This window comes from Sorex fumeus, unplaced genomic scaffold (assembly GCF_029834395.1).
Source record: "Sorex fumeus unplaced genomic scaffold, SorFum_2.1 ptg000236l, whole genome shotgun sequence".
Lineage (NCBI taxonomy): Eukaryota > Metazoa > Chordata > Mammalia > Eulipotyphla > Soricidae > Sorex > Sorex fumeus.
Genome location: NW_026606293.1, coordinates 598,848 through 613,782, shown reverse-complemented (window position 1 = coordinate 613,782; position 14,935 = coordinate 598,848). Strand labels below are relative to the sequence as shown.

The 14,935-nt window shown below is 44.4% G+C and overlaps 1 pseudogene; it reads right to left on the bottom strand.

Annotated features, from left to right (window-relative positions):
- Positions 1 to 13,588, bottom strand: part of LOC130018093 (RNA-binding motif protein, X-linked 2-like) — a 34,922-nt pseudogene extending 21,334 nt beyond the window's left edge.
- Positions 13,589 to 14,935: the final 1,347 nt, after the last annotated feature.

Sequence of the window (14,935 nt, the reverse complement as noted above, 5' to 3'; positions counted from 1 at the left end):
CGGGAGTAACTGCTTGAAGGACTCTGCAACGAAAAATAAAAAAAAAGAAGAAGAACAAAAGCAATAGAAACAGAGCCGAAGCCTAGAGACAAATTGTTGGATTTTCCAGACTGGGAGAGCTCTAGATCTACGTCCTGGGTAGAACTAAAGCAAAATCTTGAATTGAGCTCTCCCTATGCAGAAATGCCAGCCAGCTTACAATTTGTATGGAAACAAATTTCATCACGGAAGAAAATGACACAGATAATCTAGAAAGGAGAAAATTAAAGCGAACTTACTGGGCAAAAACACAGATAAACAGCACCTTCAGTCAGTTCATAAGGAAGTCCACCTAGAAGAGAAAAATCACATTTCAGTTCAAACATTTACCAAGCATGTACTATCTACAAGGCCCTAGGCCTAGCCTTGAGGTTATCAAAAAAGAGGATCTGAACTCACAATCTAATAGAATACATTACACCAGTAGTAGCACTGTCCTCCTGTTGTTCTTCGATTGCTTGAGCGGGCCCAGTAACGTCTCCATCGTGAGACTTGTTGTCACTGTGTTTGGCATATCGAATACGTCACGGGTAGCTTTCCAGGCTTTGCCTTGTGGGCAAGATACTCTCAGTAGCTTGCCAGGCTTTCCGAGAGGGGCGGAGGAATCAAAACCGGCTTGGCCGGGCCGGCTGCACACAAGGCACAGGCCCTACTGCTGTGCTACTGCTCCAGCCCACACCAGTAGTATAGAATAGTTTTTAAGTTTGAACATGGAAAGGTCAAGAAAACCACCAATGGACCCAAATAAATTTTCCTCAAAACCCCCAATTTGTTTTTGTTTTGAAAATGTTTTGTTTCAATGATCTTGCCACATTCAACTATGCTCAAAGATCACTCCTAGAGATATCCAGGGGACCCTATGTGGTAAGTGGTGAGCAACTAAGGAAAGCCAATTTCAAGGCCTTACCTACGTACTATTGGTGTCCCTCAAAACAAAAAAATTGTAGACAAAGGAGTTAAGTTTCCAACAACACAAATGTATCTTAAAATACATTATCAGCAGTTAAAGAGATAGTATAGCAGATGCTCATCTTACATGTACCAACCCAACTTTGACCCCAGCACCCAATATCATTCCCCCATGCCCAGAAATGATCTCTGTATGTAGAGGCAGTAGTAAACCCATAGCACAGCAGGTGTGGCCCCCTAACCGAAATATGTGTATGGATATATGATTATATATACATATATGTGTGTATACATATAAATACATATGCATGTATGTATCTGTGTATATGTGTATGTATATACATACACACACACATATATATATATATAAATATATATATAAAGTTGACCAGAGTCATACTACAGCAGGTAGAGAGCTTGTCTTATATGCAGCTGGCCTAGGTTCAATCCTGTGCACCAGATATGGTCCCCAAGCCCCAACAGAAGGAAGCCCTGAGCTCAGAAACAGCAGTAATCCTGAGCAATACTGCCTGTGGCTCAAAAATACAAAAAGAATTTAAAGTCATACGCTCTTTATACACCATAGGTACCTTCAAAAAATGTTTTCAAAGGGGTCTTCCAAGCAGAGCCCAAGGACCATTCCCTGGATACTGGGTCAGACAACTCACTCTATGGCCCCAAGGATGTGGTGATACACTGACACTACAGCTTGGGGAACCTCCAGTGCCACCTGGAAGTGCGCTGGGGCCACCAAGGCTGCATGGGTTGATGCTGTGAGCAGGATTTTAGTGCTGGGGGACACTAGACCTACTTTAATAATCTGCAACCCTGGGGCTGGAGCAATAGCATAGCGAATACGGCGTTTGCCTTGCACGCGGCCGATCCAGGTTCAATTCCCAGTATCCCTTATAGTCCCCTGAGCACTGCAAAGGGTAATTCCCGAGTGCAGAGCCAGGAATAACCACGTGCATCCCCGGGTGTGACCCAAAAAGCAAAAAAATAAAAAACAAAACAAAACAAAAACTGTGCCCCTAACCCACTATCTCCTTGCCCCCCCAAAAATCAGTTTAAATATGCAAATATCAACCCTACCTCTCAAAGACTAAAGATTAAGAAGGAAACTTTTAGGCATTTCACAAAAGTAATGCCTTATTAAAATATAACCTACCTCACCGAATGGGTTTATTAGTATGACTCATGAGATTGTTCAAAGCAGCCAGGAATGTGCCCCAGAGAAACCAAGGAGAGGAAGGGGAAAGTGAAGAGGAGCAGGGGGAAGGAGAAGAGAGGAGTGTGGGGTAGAGGAGGAAAAAGGAAAGAGGGGGAAGAGGTAGAAGAGAGTAGGGCAAAGGGGGGAAGGGAAATGGGAAGAGGAAGGTAAGGAAAAAGAAAAGAGGGAGGGCATGGGGAAGTGGAAAGCGGGAGAGGTGGGAGGGGTAGAGGAAGGCAAAATAAAGAGGAAGGAGGAGGGATAAGGGGAGTGGGAAGAAGTGGGGGGAAGAGAGGCATGGGAAAGTCCAGGGGGAGAGAGAGAAAACTGAGGAAGGGGAGGGAAAGAGGAGGAGGGGAGAAAAGGGGAAGAGGAGAGGGAAAGAGTATGAAGGGGAGAAGGGAAGAAGGAAAAAGGGAGAGGATTATAAGAGGATGAGAAGGGTGAAAGGACAGGGACTGGAGCGATAGCACAGTGGGTAGGGCGTTTGCCGTGCACGTGACCAAGCCGGTTTCGATTCCCAGCATCCTATATGGCCCCAGGAGTAATTCCCGAGTGAGTAAGCTAGGAGTAACCCCTGTGCAAGGCCGGGTGTGACCCAAAAAGTAAAAAATTAAAAATGAAGAATACAGGAAACTGTACAGCATTAAATAATAGAGGAGGACAGGGGATGAGGAGAGCAGGGAGAATGGGAATAAGAGGGGGAGAGCACGGGGAGGGTGAAGGAGAGGGCAACGGGAGGGGGGCAGGCCAGGGGCGTGGCCACTACATAGGCTGCGTGGCCTCCCAGAAGTGGGTGTGTCCTTCTCCTGGCCACAGTTATATTTCCCAATCTGAGCACTCAGGACTTTCATCCCATACTTTGTCTCCTAATACCGACCAAAAATTTCTGACCACCTCTACTACAATATAACAACATCCCACTGGCCTACTCTACTTCTAACAAAAGGCCAGTATGAAATAAGCTATACAATCTCAATCCTAAAAAGCACCTCCTCCAAAGCTTCACTCAATGTCAGGGCTGGAGCGACAGCACAGCGGTAGGGCGTTTGCCTTGTACACAGCCAACATGGCCGACACAAGTTCGATTCCTCCGCCCCTCTCGGAGAGCCCGGCAAGCTACCGATAGAAAGTCGGACTCTAGACTGGGAGAAGGGTGGCTACCATCGACCAATCTTAACCAAAATCCTTTCCCACGATAAGACGGAACAGTGCCTGTGATTTCAGCATTCTACCTCTAGCAACCAAAGCAACATGAAGAAACAACGCAAATCTCCACTACAAGGAGAATACGAAGAAAAGAATCGCGAATCCTCAACCGAGATTGTCCACAATTATGCATGCTCTCTTTGAATAAGAGTTCCGGGACAAAATGCAGAGGGTCTTCAAGGATCTACTCAAAGAGTCAATGGAAGAGATGTCCAGAATACTAAAAGGAGAAATGAAAGAAACAATAGAACAGATAGTCGAGAAAATACAGGAAGAAATGAGAGCAGAAATAAAATAGCTACACAAAGAAGCGTCACAAATAAAGGATTCAGTAGGTGAAATTAAAAAGCAAGTAAGTACCCTTAGCAATAGGATAAGTGCAGCTCAAGAGAGGATCAGCGAGCTTGAAGATGAGCAACAGAAATCTCATAGGGAACAACAAGCAATTTCCAGGAAATTGAAAACACAGAAACTCTCCCAAACAGTTTCTATGAAGCCCATATCTCTCTAATACCAAAAGGAAACAAAGACACCACAAAAAAAGGAAACTACAGGCCAATATCCCTGATGAACACGGATGCAAAGATTCTCAACAAAATACTAGCAAATAGATTTCAACAACTCATCAAAAAGATCATACACCATGAGCAAGTGGGATCATCCCGTGGATGCAAGGATGGTTTAACATTCGGGAATCAATCTACATAATCCATCATATAAAAAAAGAAAAGATAAAAAGCATATGATCATATCAATAGATGCAGAGAAAGCATTTGACAAGATCTAGCACCCGTTTATGATGAAAACTCACGCCAAATTGGGGAGAGAGGGGACTTTCCTCAATATAGTTAAAGCCATCAACCACAAGCCTACAGCAAGCATCATCCTCAATGGGGAATAACTGAGAGCCTTTCCCCTAAGATCAGGGATGAGACAAGGATGTCCACTGTCTCCACTACCGTTCAACATAGTACTGGAATTACTAGCATTAGCGATTCGGCAAGGAAAAGAGATTAAGGGCATCCAAATAGGAAAGGAAAAAATCAAGCTCTCAGTATTCACAGATGATATGATACTATACTTAGAGAACCCTAAAACCACTACCAAGAAACTCCTAGAGGGGCTGGACCAATAGCACAACGGGTAGGGAGTTTGCCTTGCATGCGGCCGACCCAGGTTCAATGTCCCCGCATCCGACATGGTACCCTGAGCACTGACAGGGGTAATTCCTGAGGGCAGAGCCAGGAGCAACACCTGTGCATTGCTGGGTATGACACAAAAATCAAAAAAAAAAAAAGAAACTCCTAAAAACGATTGACTTGTATCATAAAGTGGCAGGCTACAAAATCAATACCCAAAAGTCCATGGCTTTCCTATATGCAAATAGTGAGAGAGAAGAAAATGACATGAAGAAAACAATCCCGTTCACAATTGTATGCCACAAAATCAACTACCTAGGAATTAGTTTAACTAAGGAAGTACTTCTACAAAGAAGTGATCGTTGATGTCAAGAGAGGGGTGCAGCAGGGTGATACCATTTCACCGAAACTCTTCAGTGCCACCCTCGAGAACATCATGCGACGACTGGAATGGGAAGGAATGGGAGTGAAGATAGATGGTCGGCAATTACACCACCTCCGCTTTGCTGATGGCATTGTTCTAATAACACCAAACATCAGCCAAGCGGCACAAATGCTGGCCGACTTTGACCGTGAGTGTGGAAAGGTAGGACTACAGCTGAATCTTACGAAGACAATGTTTATGAGAAACAGCCTCGTTCCTGACTCCCCATTCACTCTCAATGGAACGACCATCTCCGAATGCAACAGCTATGTGTACCTAGGTCGAGAGGTCAACATGACAAATGACCTGGCACCCGAGCTGCGCAGGAGGAAGAGAGTGGCTTGGAATGCCTTCAAGAACGCCGAAGAAATAGCTAAGAGGACGAAGAACCTCCAGCTCCGGGCACATCTCTTTGATTCCACTGTTCTTCCTACATTAACATATGCCTCAGAGACCTGGGCCCTACGCAAACAAGATGAGAACGCTATTCAGGTTTCCCAAAGAAGAATAGAAAGAGCTATGCTTGTAATATCACGTTTCACTCAAATGAGAGAAAGAATCCGGAGTTCTGACATCCGTCGACGATCAAGAATCAGGGACGCTGTCTCATTTGCCAACGTGTCAAAAATCAGATGGGCTGGTCACATAATGAGATTTAAAGACGACCGCTGGACTAGAGCTGTTACCGACTGGATTCCACGGGATGTCAAAAGACCGCGTGGCCGCCCACCTACCAGATGGTCAAGACTTCTTCGTCAAGATCATGAACGATCGGTTTGAGGCCCTTCATGTTCCCGGAGCGAACAGATGCCATTGGGCTACACTAGCACGCGACAGGGACAAATGGAGATGTTACTGGCGCCCGCTCGAGCAAATCGACGACTAACGGGAAGTTAAGTGATTAAGTTAAGGGAAGTGAAGGAAGTAAAGGACGTGTACAAAGAAAACTACAAAACGCTGCTTCTGGAAATAAAAAGAGGACGCGAGGAAATGGAAAAATATCCCCTGTTCATGATCGAGAGAATTAATATTGTCAAAATGGCAATACTTCCCAAAGCACTGTACAAATTCAATGCGATCTCTATTAGGATACCCATGACATTCTTCAAAGAAATGGAGCAAACATTCCTGAAATTTATATGGAACAATAAGCCCCCACAAATAGCTAAAGCAACACTTGGGAAAAAGAAAATGGGAGGAATTAACCTCCCGAACCTCAAATTCTACTACAAAGCAGTAATAATTAAAACAGCATGGTACTGAAACAAAGGCAGAGCTGCAGACCTATGGAACAGGGTTGAATATACTGGCATCTCCCGTCAAACAAATGCTCATCTAATCTTTGATAAAGGAACAAGAAATGCGAAGTGGAGTAAGAAAAGCCTTTTTAACAAATGGTGCTGGCAAAACTGGATGACTACATGCAAAAAACTGAGCTTAGACCTCTGCCTAACACCATGAAAAAATGTAAGATCAAAATAGATCAAAGACCTCAACATCAGACCGGAATCCATAAGGTACATTGAAAACAAAGTTGGCAAAACCCTCCATGATATTCAAGCTAATGGTATCTTCAAAGATGCCACGCCACTGGCCAACCAAGTGAAAAGAGATAGACAAATGGGACTATCTTAAACCAAGAAGCTTCTGCACCTCCAAAGAAACACTGACCAAAATACAAAGACAGTCTACAGAATGGGAAAGGATATTCTCCAAATACACATCCGACAAGGGGTTGATATCAAGGATATACAAAATACTGGTTGAACTCCACAAGAAAAAACACCCAACCCCATTAAAAAGTGGGGCAATGAAATGAGCAGAGACTTTCTCGAAGAAGAAATCCGAATGGCTAAAAGGCACACGAGAAATGCTCTACATGATTAAGCATCAGGGAGATGCAGATCAAAACCACAATGAGATATCATTTCACACCACAGAGACTGGCCCACATTCAAAAGAACAAAAGCAACCTGTGTTGGCACGGATGTGGCGAGAAAGGGACCCTCCTTCACTGCTGGTGGGAATGCTGACCGGTTCATCCCTTCTTGAAAACAGTATGGACGATTCTCAAAAAATTAGAAATTGAGCTCCCATTTGACCCAGCAATACCACTCCTGGGAATATACCCCAGAGAGGCAAAAAAGTATAGTCGAAGTCACATCTGCACTTGTTTGTTCATTGCAGCACTGTTGACAGTAGTTAGAATATGGAAAAAATCTTAGTGCCCGAGAACAGATGACTGGTTAAAGAAACTTTAGTACATCTACACAATGGAGTACTATGTAGCAGTTAGAAAAAAGGAAGTCATGAAATTTATATACAAGTGGTACTACATGGAAAATATCATGCTAAGTGAAATGAGTCAGAAAGAGAGGGACAGACATAGAAAGATCGCATTCATCTGGGTAACATAGAGTAACAAAATAAGAGACTAACACCGAAGAACAGCTGTGATAAATACCAGGTTGTTCACTCCATGGCTCAGAGGCAGACTCTAGGGGTAAAGGCAGCTCAGATAGAGAAGGGAGCACCAAATAAAGGGTTCTGGGAAGATCTGCCCAGGATGGGAGATGCATGCTGAAAGTAGTCTATAGACCGAACATGACTGCCACCCAATGTCTCTTCTGCAGACCACAGCACCCAAAAGGAGAGACAGAACAAAAGGGACTGCCCTACCACAGAGGCAGGGTGAGATGGGGGATGGGGGTTGGAGTGGGATACCGGTATTGGTGGGGGTGGAGAATGGGCACAGGTGGTGGGATTGGTACTCAATCAATTCTATAACCGAAACCCAAGCACAACAACTTGTAAGTCTTCAACTGTACTTCATGGTGTTTCACTAATGAAAAAAAAAATAAAGATGGGATGGGAGGGTGAGAAACGGAGGGGAAAAATGAAAGCCTGGAAAAAGAACAGAAATAAGGGTGCTGGAAAAATGGTACAATGGGTAAGGCGCTTGCCGTGCCCGTGGCCAAAATCGTGGGTCCCATCTCTGGCATACCATATAATTCCAGACACTGCCAGTCGTGATCCCGGTGCACTGAGCCAGGAGAAACGCAGGAGCACCACCAGGTGTGGGCCCCAAAATAAGAAGCAGAAATACATGCCGGCAGGGCTGGAGCGCTCGTGTAGCGGGTAGGGCAATCGTCTTGCATGAGGTTCGATCCCTGGCATCATCCCTGGACCATCCCATAGGTTCTGTGAGCACCGCCAGAAGGAACTGCTGAATGGAGAGCCCGGAGTGACGCCTGACCACCTCTGGGTGTCACCTAAACGAGGAGGGGGGGGGGGCGCGAGAGCCAGGGAGAGGAGAGGAATAACGGGAGAAGAGAGGCGGAAAGCTGAAACCCTCCCTGGAAAGCCAGGAGGCGGGGAACCCGAAGCGCACCGCGGCAAAACTCACCCAAGAAGATCCAGGCGCTGTCCTTGTACTCGGGGTGCCAGGACACCTTCTCCGCCACCCCCAGCTGGACCCCTCGCTCCTTGAGTTCCTTGATTAACTTCAATTTCGTCAATGGGCTGCGGAAGTTGCCGCAGAGTAAAGAAATGTCCCAGCGACCCAGACGCCGAACTAGGTCTCCACTGGAAGAGTCACGGCCCTGTCCAGAATTCGCGACCCCCGCCCCCTCGGACGCTTCGGCCCCCGCCTCTTCCCTCAGCTCCTCCCGCCCCGCATCCCAATCCCCCAGCCCCGACCTCCCACACTCCACGTAGGACAACCGGAGCCTTACTTCATCTTCCACAGGTTTCTGCTCCAAGATGACGATGTAACGACCTCTGGAAAAAGCCGTTCAACGGCCGGTCGCCCGGCTTCAGCGCGTAATCCCATTGGACTAGAGCTGCCCCGAAAGAGACCATTTAATCCGGAAGAGATTAGGCACGTCGGGACGTAATGCGAGGAACGCATGCGCACTAGAACCGGCACGTGTCTCACGGGGACAGTTTAGCTTTTTCACCCCTCCGTTTCCCCCTCCCCATTTCCTTTCTCATTCCCCTCTCCCCTCTTCTCCCTTCCCCTTTATGTCCACTTGGCTTTCTGGGTCCTCCTCTCCGCCTCTCCTTGCTCTGCTCTCGCCCTCCTCCTGCCTTTCTCTCCCACTCTCCTTCCTCTTCCCCCTCTCCGTGCTCTCCCCATCCCCTGTCCTCTATTTTTTAATGTCGTGCATTTTCTTTTATTTTTAATTTTTTTTACTTTTTGGGTCACAACAGGCCTTGCACAGGGGTTATTCCTGGCTTATGCACTCGGGAATTACTCCTGAGCCCATATAGGATGCTGGGAATCGAAGCTGGTTGGCCATGAGCAAGGCCAACGCCCTACCCCCTGTGCTATGCTCCAGTTCCTGTTCTCCCTTTACCCTTCTCATCCTCTTATAATCCTCTCCCTTGTTCCTTCTTCCCTTCCCCTTCGCCCCATCATCCTCTTTCCCTCTCCTCTTCCCCTTCCCTCCCCTCCTCCTCTTCCCCTCCTTTCCCGATTTTCTCTCTCCCCCCTGCCTTTCCCATGCCTCTCTTCCCCCCACTTCTTCCCTCTCCCCTTATCCCTCCCCTTCCGCTTTTTTTGCCTTCCTCCACCCTCCCAGCTCTCCCCGTTTCCTCTTCCCCATGCCCACCCTCTTTTCTTTTTCCTTCCCTTCCTCTTCCAGATTTCCCTTCCCTGCTTTGCCCTTCTCTCTTTCACCTCTTCCCCCTCTTTCCTTTCTCCTCCCCTATCCCTCACTCCTCTCTTCTCCTCCCTGCCCCTCTTCACTTTCCCCCTCCTCTTCTTGTTTTGCCTGGGACACATTCCTTGCTGCTTTGAACAGTCTCATGAGTCATACTAATAAACGCATTTATAGAGGTAGGATATGTTTGAACGAGGATTTACTTTTCTTAAATACCTAAAAGTTTTCTTTATAATCCTTAGTCTGTGTGAGGTAGGGTTAATCTTTGCACATTTCAACTGATTTTGGGGGGCAAGAGGATAGCGGTTTAGGAGCGTAGATTATTAAACTACGTCTGATTCCCGCAGCACTAAAAGCCCTGTTCACAGCATCAAAAGATGGCCCCAGAGACTGCCAGGTGGCACTGGAGGTTCCCCAATCTGCAGAGTCAGTGCAGCACCACATGCTTGGGCCCTTCCAGTGAGTTGTCTGACCCAATATCCACGGGATGGTCCCTGAGTTCTGTTTGTAAGGCCCCGTTAGAAACACTTAATTTTAAAGATAGCTATGGGGGATAAGGAACGGATGACTTCAACAATTTTTTTTTTGTATTTTTGGGCCACAGTGGTGCTCAGGCTTACTCCTGGTTCTGAGCTCAGGGGTTCCTTCTCGTGCGGCTTGGGGACCATCTGTGGTCCAAAGAATTGAACCTGAGCGAGCTGCATAGAATACAAATGCTCCACCTGCTCTAGCATGACTCTGGTCCACTTTATTTCTATATAAACACATACATACATATGTATGTGTACACACATATGTATACACACATATATATGCATATACAATCATATCTATACACACATATATTTTGGTTTTGGGGCCACACCTGCTGTGCTCAAGAGTTACTCCTGGCTTTACATTCAGAGATCACTCTGGGCTTGGGGGAATCATATTGGGTGCTGTGGATCAAGGTTGGGGTGGCTACACATAAGGGGAACATCTGCTATACTCTCTAACTGCTGATAATATATTTTAAGATATATTTGTCGTGTTGGAAACTAACTTCTTTGCTTACAAAGTTTTGGTTCTGAAGGCCAAACAGTATTCGGTTAAGGCCTTGAACTTGGCTAACCTTAGTTGCATACCACTTTACCACCTGCCATTTATGGTCCCCTGAGTACCTCTAGGAGTGATCCTTTCGCATAGCTAGATCTCGCTACATAATTGAAACAAAAAATTTCAAAACATAAAAAAATGGGGGTTTGAGGATAGATTAGTTTGGTCCATTACTGGTTTTCTTTTGTTGTTGTTGTATTTTGATTTTATTGAATCACCATGAGAAAGTTACAAGCTTTCATGTTTGGGTTACAATCACACAATGATCAAACACCCATCCCTTCACCACTGCACATTACCAACCACCAATATCCCTGGCATATTCCCCTTTCCCACCTGCCCCCTGCCTCCATTAAAGACAATATTCCTCACATTACTGGTTTTCTTGTCCTTTCTATGTTCAAACTTAAACAGTTTTCTATACTCAGAGTAACCCCTGAGCATTGCTGGGTGTGACCCCAAAAGCAACAAAACAAACCAAATTTAATTTTTATTATAGTGTAGGAAACGTGCTTACAAAAGTATTGACCTGTACAGTGTTCAAGATTTTTGGTTTGTATTTTGTATACACAGAACAGCAGACTGTTTATTGCCATCAAGTAATCAGGGAGAGCACAGTTTCTACAAAATGCTTTTCTTAAATTTCAGTGGGATTTATAATTTTACAATATTGTCAATGATAAGATTTCAGAAAACAAACTTTAAACACCACAATCCATACCATAGTCTCCATTTCTCTTGACTGATATTAAAACACCCCAATGAAAAGTGCCCACCTCCACCAGTGGAGGTTTTACATTTTTCTTTCATTTTTATTGCACTGAAAGTAATACATTATGAAAGTATTAACATTTATGGTTTTCAAGTACAACGTTATTGTACATTGGAAAGCACCAAAGTACCAAAGACCCTCCACCACTGAATTTTTGTATAAAATATGTATGTATATTTTATGATAGTACCAATATTATGGGGCTACAGCGATAGCTGTGCGGGTAGGGCATTTGCCTTGCATGCAGCCAACATGGCTAACCCGAGTTCGATACCTCTGCCCTTCTCAGAGAGCCCGGCAAGCTGCAGAGAGTATCTCCCTGCAGGGCAAAGCCTGGCAAGCTACCTGTGAGGTATTCGATATGCCAAAACAGTAACAACAAAGTCTCATAATGGAGACGTTACTGGGGCCGCTCGAGCAAATCGATGAACAATGGAGGACAGTGACAGTGACCAATATTATTTAATTCATTTTAATTTACCTGAATATTTGAGATAGTTATAAACTTTTCGTGATCAGGTTTTTGACATACGATGTTCCAACATCCATCATTTCACCAAATACACTTCCACCACCAATGTCCTGAGTTTCCCTTCTACCAGCTCCACACACTCTGAGCCACCAAGTGTGCCTGTAGACAGGCATATTTCATCTTGTCTCTCTGTCTCCTTTTGGGCTTATGGCTTCCAATACCGATACGGAGAGGCCATCATGTTTGGTCAGTTACCCAATTTCAAAACACATCTCCATCCAGAGAAATCCCTTCCAACCATCATTGTCAATATGGTCCCTATTCTGATCCCAACTGCTCTGTACTCAGGAAATGATCTGCTGTGCAGGGGATCAAATCACGTGGGCCCCAAGGAAGGAAAGCATCTAATCTGCTGTACTATTGCTCCAGCCATATAAATTTTTAAGTATAAGTGACTACTCACTAAAGTCTGGTGGATCTTACCCAATCAGATCAAGCTCACCAGATGAAGCTAATTTCTTGTCTTCTGTGGTGTTTTCTTGCTAGAATCTGGCAGAAAAACATATCGGGAAAATAGTATGTCCCAGGCAAGGAAAAGATCAGGAAACTGCAAGTCAAACCCACAAGAGAACTATCACTTGGTATCTGCCAGGGAGGTATCTAGAAAATATCAAACACTTCATCACTTGGTATCTGTCAGCAAAATACCAGACATCAAATGCTGAGACAGAGTCCTGGGATGCCAGGGATCAAACTGATGGGCTGCATGCAAGGCAAGCAAGCATGTAGGAAATCTTTCCCACTGAAATCGCATCTATTTCAACAAGATCGAAGTCACTCTGAAGACAAACCTTTCAAATGCAAAGCAGGTAGCAAAACTTTCCCACGAAAGTCATGCAGAATTCAGCAATATCAAATTCATACAGTATGAAATTCTAGGGGTGTAAAGCATGTAGGAAATCATTCCCACTGTAATCTTACCTAATTCAACAATATGGAAGTCACTCTGACGAAAAACCTTATCAATGTAAAGTAAGTACTAAAAATTTCTTACTAGAGTTATGTAGAATTCAACAATATCAAATTCATACAGTAAGAAATCTGAGGGGTGTAAAGTATGTAGGAAATCTTTCCCAGTAAAATTATATCTAACTCAACAATATCAAATTTAAACAGGTGAGGAACCTCACGAAAGTCACAACTAAGTCAACAATATTAAATTGTTACAGGTAAGAAACTCCATGAATTTTAAAGGAGTAGGCAGGAAAATGTACCCAAAAAATCCTATATATTTCAATTAAAAAAAAAAGTGGGAAATTATGGAATCCTCCAGTACAATTGGCAGGCTTCCAAACATGGACCAATCCTGCTGGTCTTCTTCCCACTGTCCTTGGGTGGTACCTTGTTTCCTTACACCTCAAATAGGTTAGAGTCCCTGATGAACCCCTTTTTCTATGATTCTCTTCACTTAGCAGAACTCCATCCAATCACATGGAAGGTACAGCATTTTCTCTCTGCATTTGGACCAATCCCACCCCAGTCCAGCCCACACAGAGCTCAGGGCTTACTCTTGGCTATGCACTCAGGCAACTATACGGATGTCTTGGACCAAACCCGGTTGATCACATACAGGGGAAGAATCTTACCGGATGCATAATCGCTCTAGCCCTAGAAATACTCATGCATAAGTGAGTATCCTCAAAATTCTAGTGGCTTTTACCCAATCAGATCAAGCCTCTCCAGAAGAATCTCACATCTTAACTTCCGAGTTGTTCTCTTGCTAGAATCTGACAGACACATATATCGGGAAAATAGTGTATTCCAGGCAAGTGAAAGATCAGGAAAATTCAAGTCAAAATCGCAAAAGGATTATCAGTTGGTATCTGTCTGCAAGATATTAAGAAAATATCAAACACTAATCACCTGGTAACTCTCAGCAAAATACCAAACATCAAATGCTGAGACAGAGTACAAGGATGCCAGGGATCAAACTGATGGGTTGCATGCAAAGCAAGCAAGCATGTAGGAAATCTTCCCAATGAAATCGCATCTAATTCAACAATATCGAAGACACTCAGAAGATAAACATTTAAAATGTGAAACAGGTAGCAAAACATTCCCAGGAAAGTCATGCAGAATTCAGCAATATCAAATTCATGTAGTACAATATTCTCTGGGTGTAAATCACGTAGGAAAAGCCTCCCACTAGAATATCTAATTCAACAATATGGAAGTCACTCTGACGAAAAACCTTATCAATGTAATGCAGGTACTAAAACTTTCTCACGAAAGTCATGAAGAATTCAACAATATCAAATTCATACAGTAAGAAATAGGAGGGGTCTAAAGCATGTAGTCTTTCCCACTGAAATAATATGTAACTCAATAATATCAAATTTGGACAGGTGAGAAATCTTTCTCACGAAAGTCACGTGTAAGTCATCAACACTAAATGGGTAGACGTAAGAAACCCCATGAATTTCCTCTTCTGGATTTCGGAACAATCCCAGCCGGGTCGAGTGCACCATCTGCTCGGGGCTTACTCTTGACTCTGCACTCAGGCAACTATACGGATGTCACGGACCAAAACCGGTTGACCATAGACAGGGGAAGCATCATACCTCATGCACATTTGCTCCAGCCCTAGAATTACCCTTGTATAAGTGAGTAACCTCAAAATTCTGGTGGGCTTGCCCAATCACATCAAGCCTCTCCAGAAGAAGCTAACATCTTAACTTCCGAGTTGTTCTCTTGCTAGAATATGGCAGACACATATATTGGGAAAATAGTATATTCCAGGCAAGTGAAAGATCAGGGCAATGCAAGTCAAAACTTCAAGAGGCTTATCACCTGGTATCTGCCTGCAAGTGACCCAGTAACAAACACATATCACTTGGTATCTATCAGGAAAATACCAAACATCAAATGCTGAGACAGAGTACTGGGATGCTGGGGATCAAACAGATCGGCTACTGCAACCTTCTAAATTTAAAGCAGGTAGC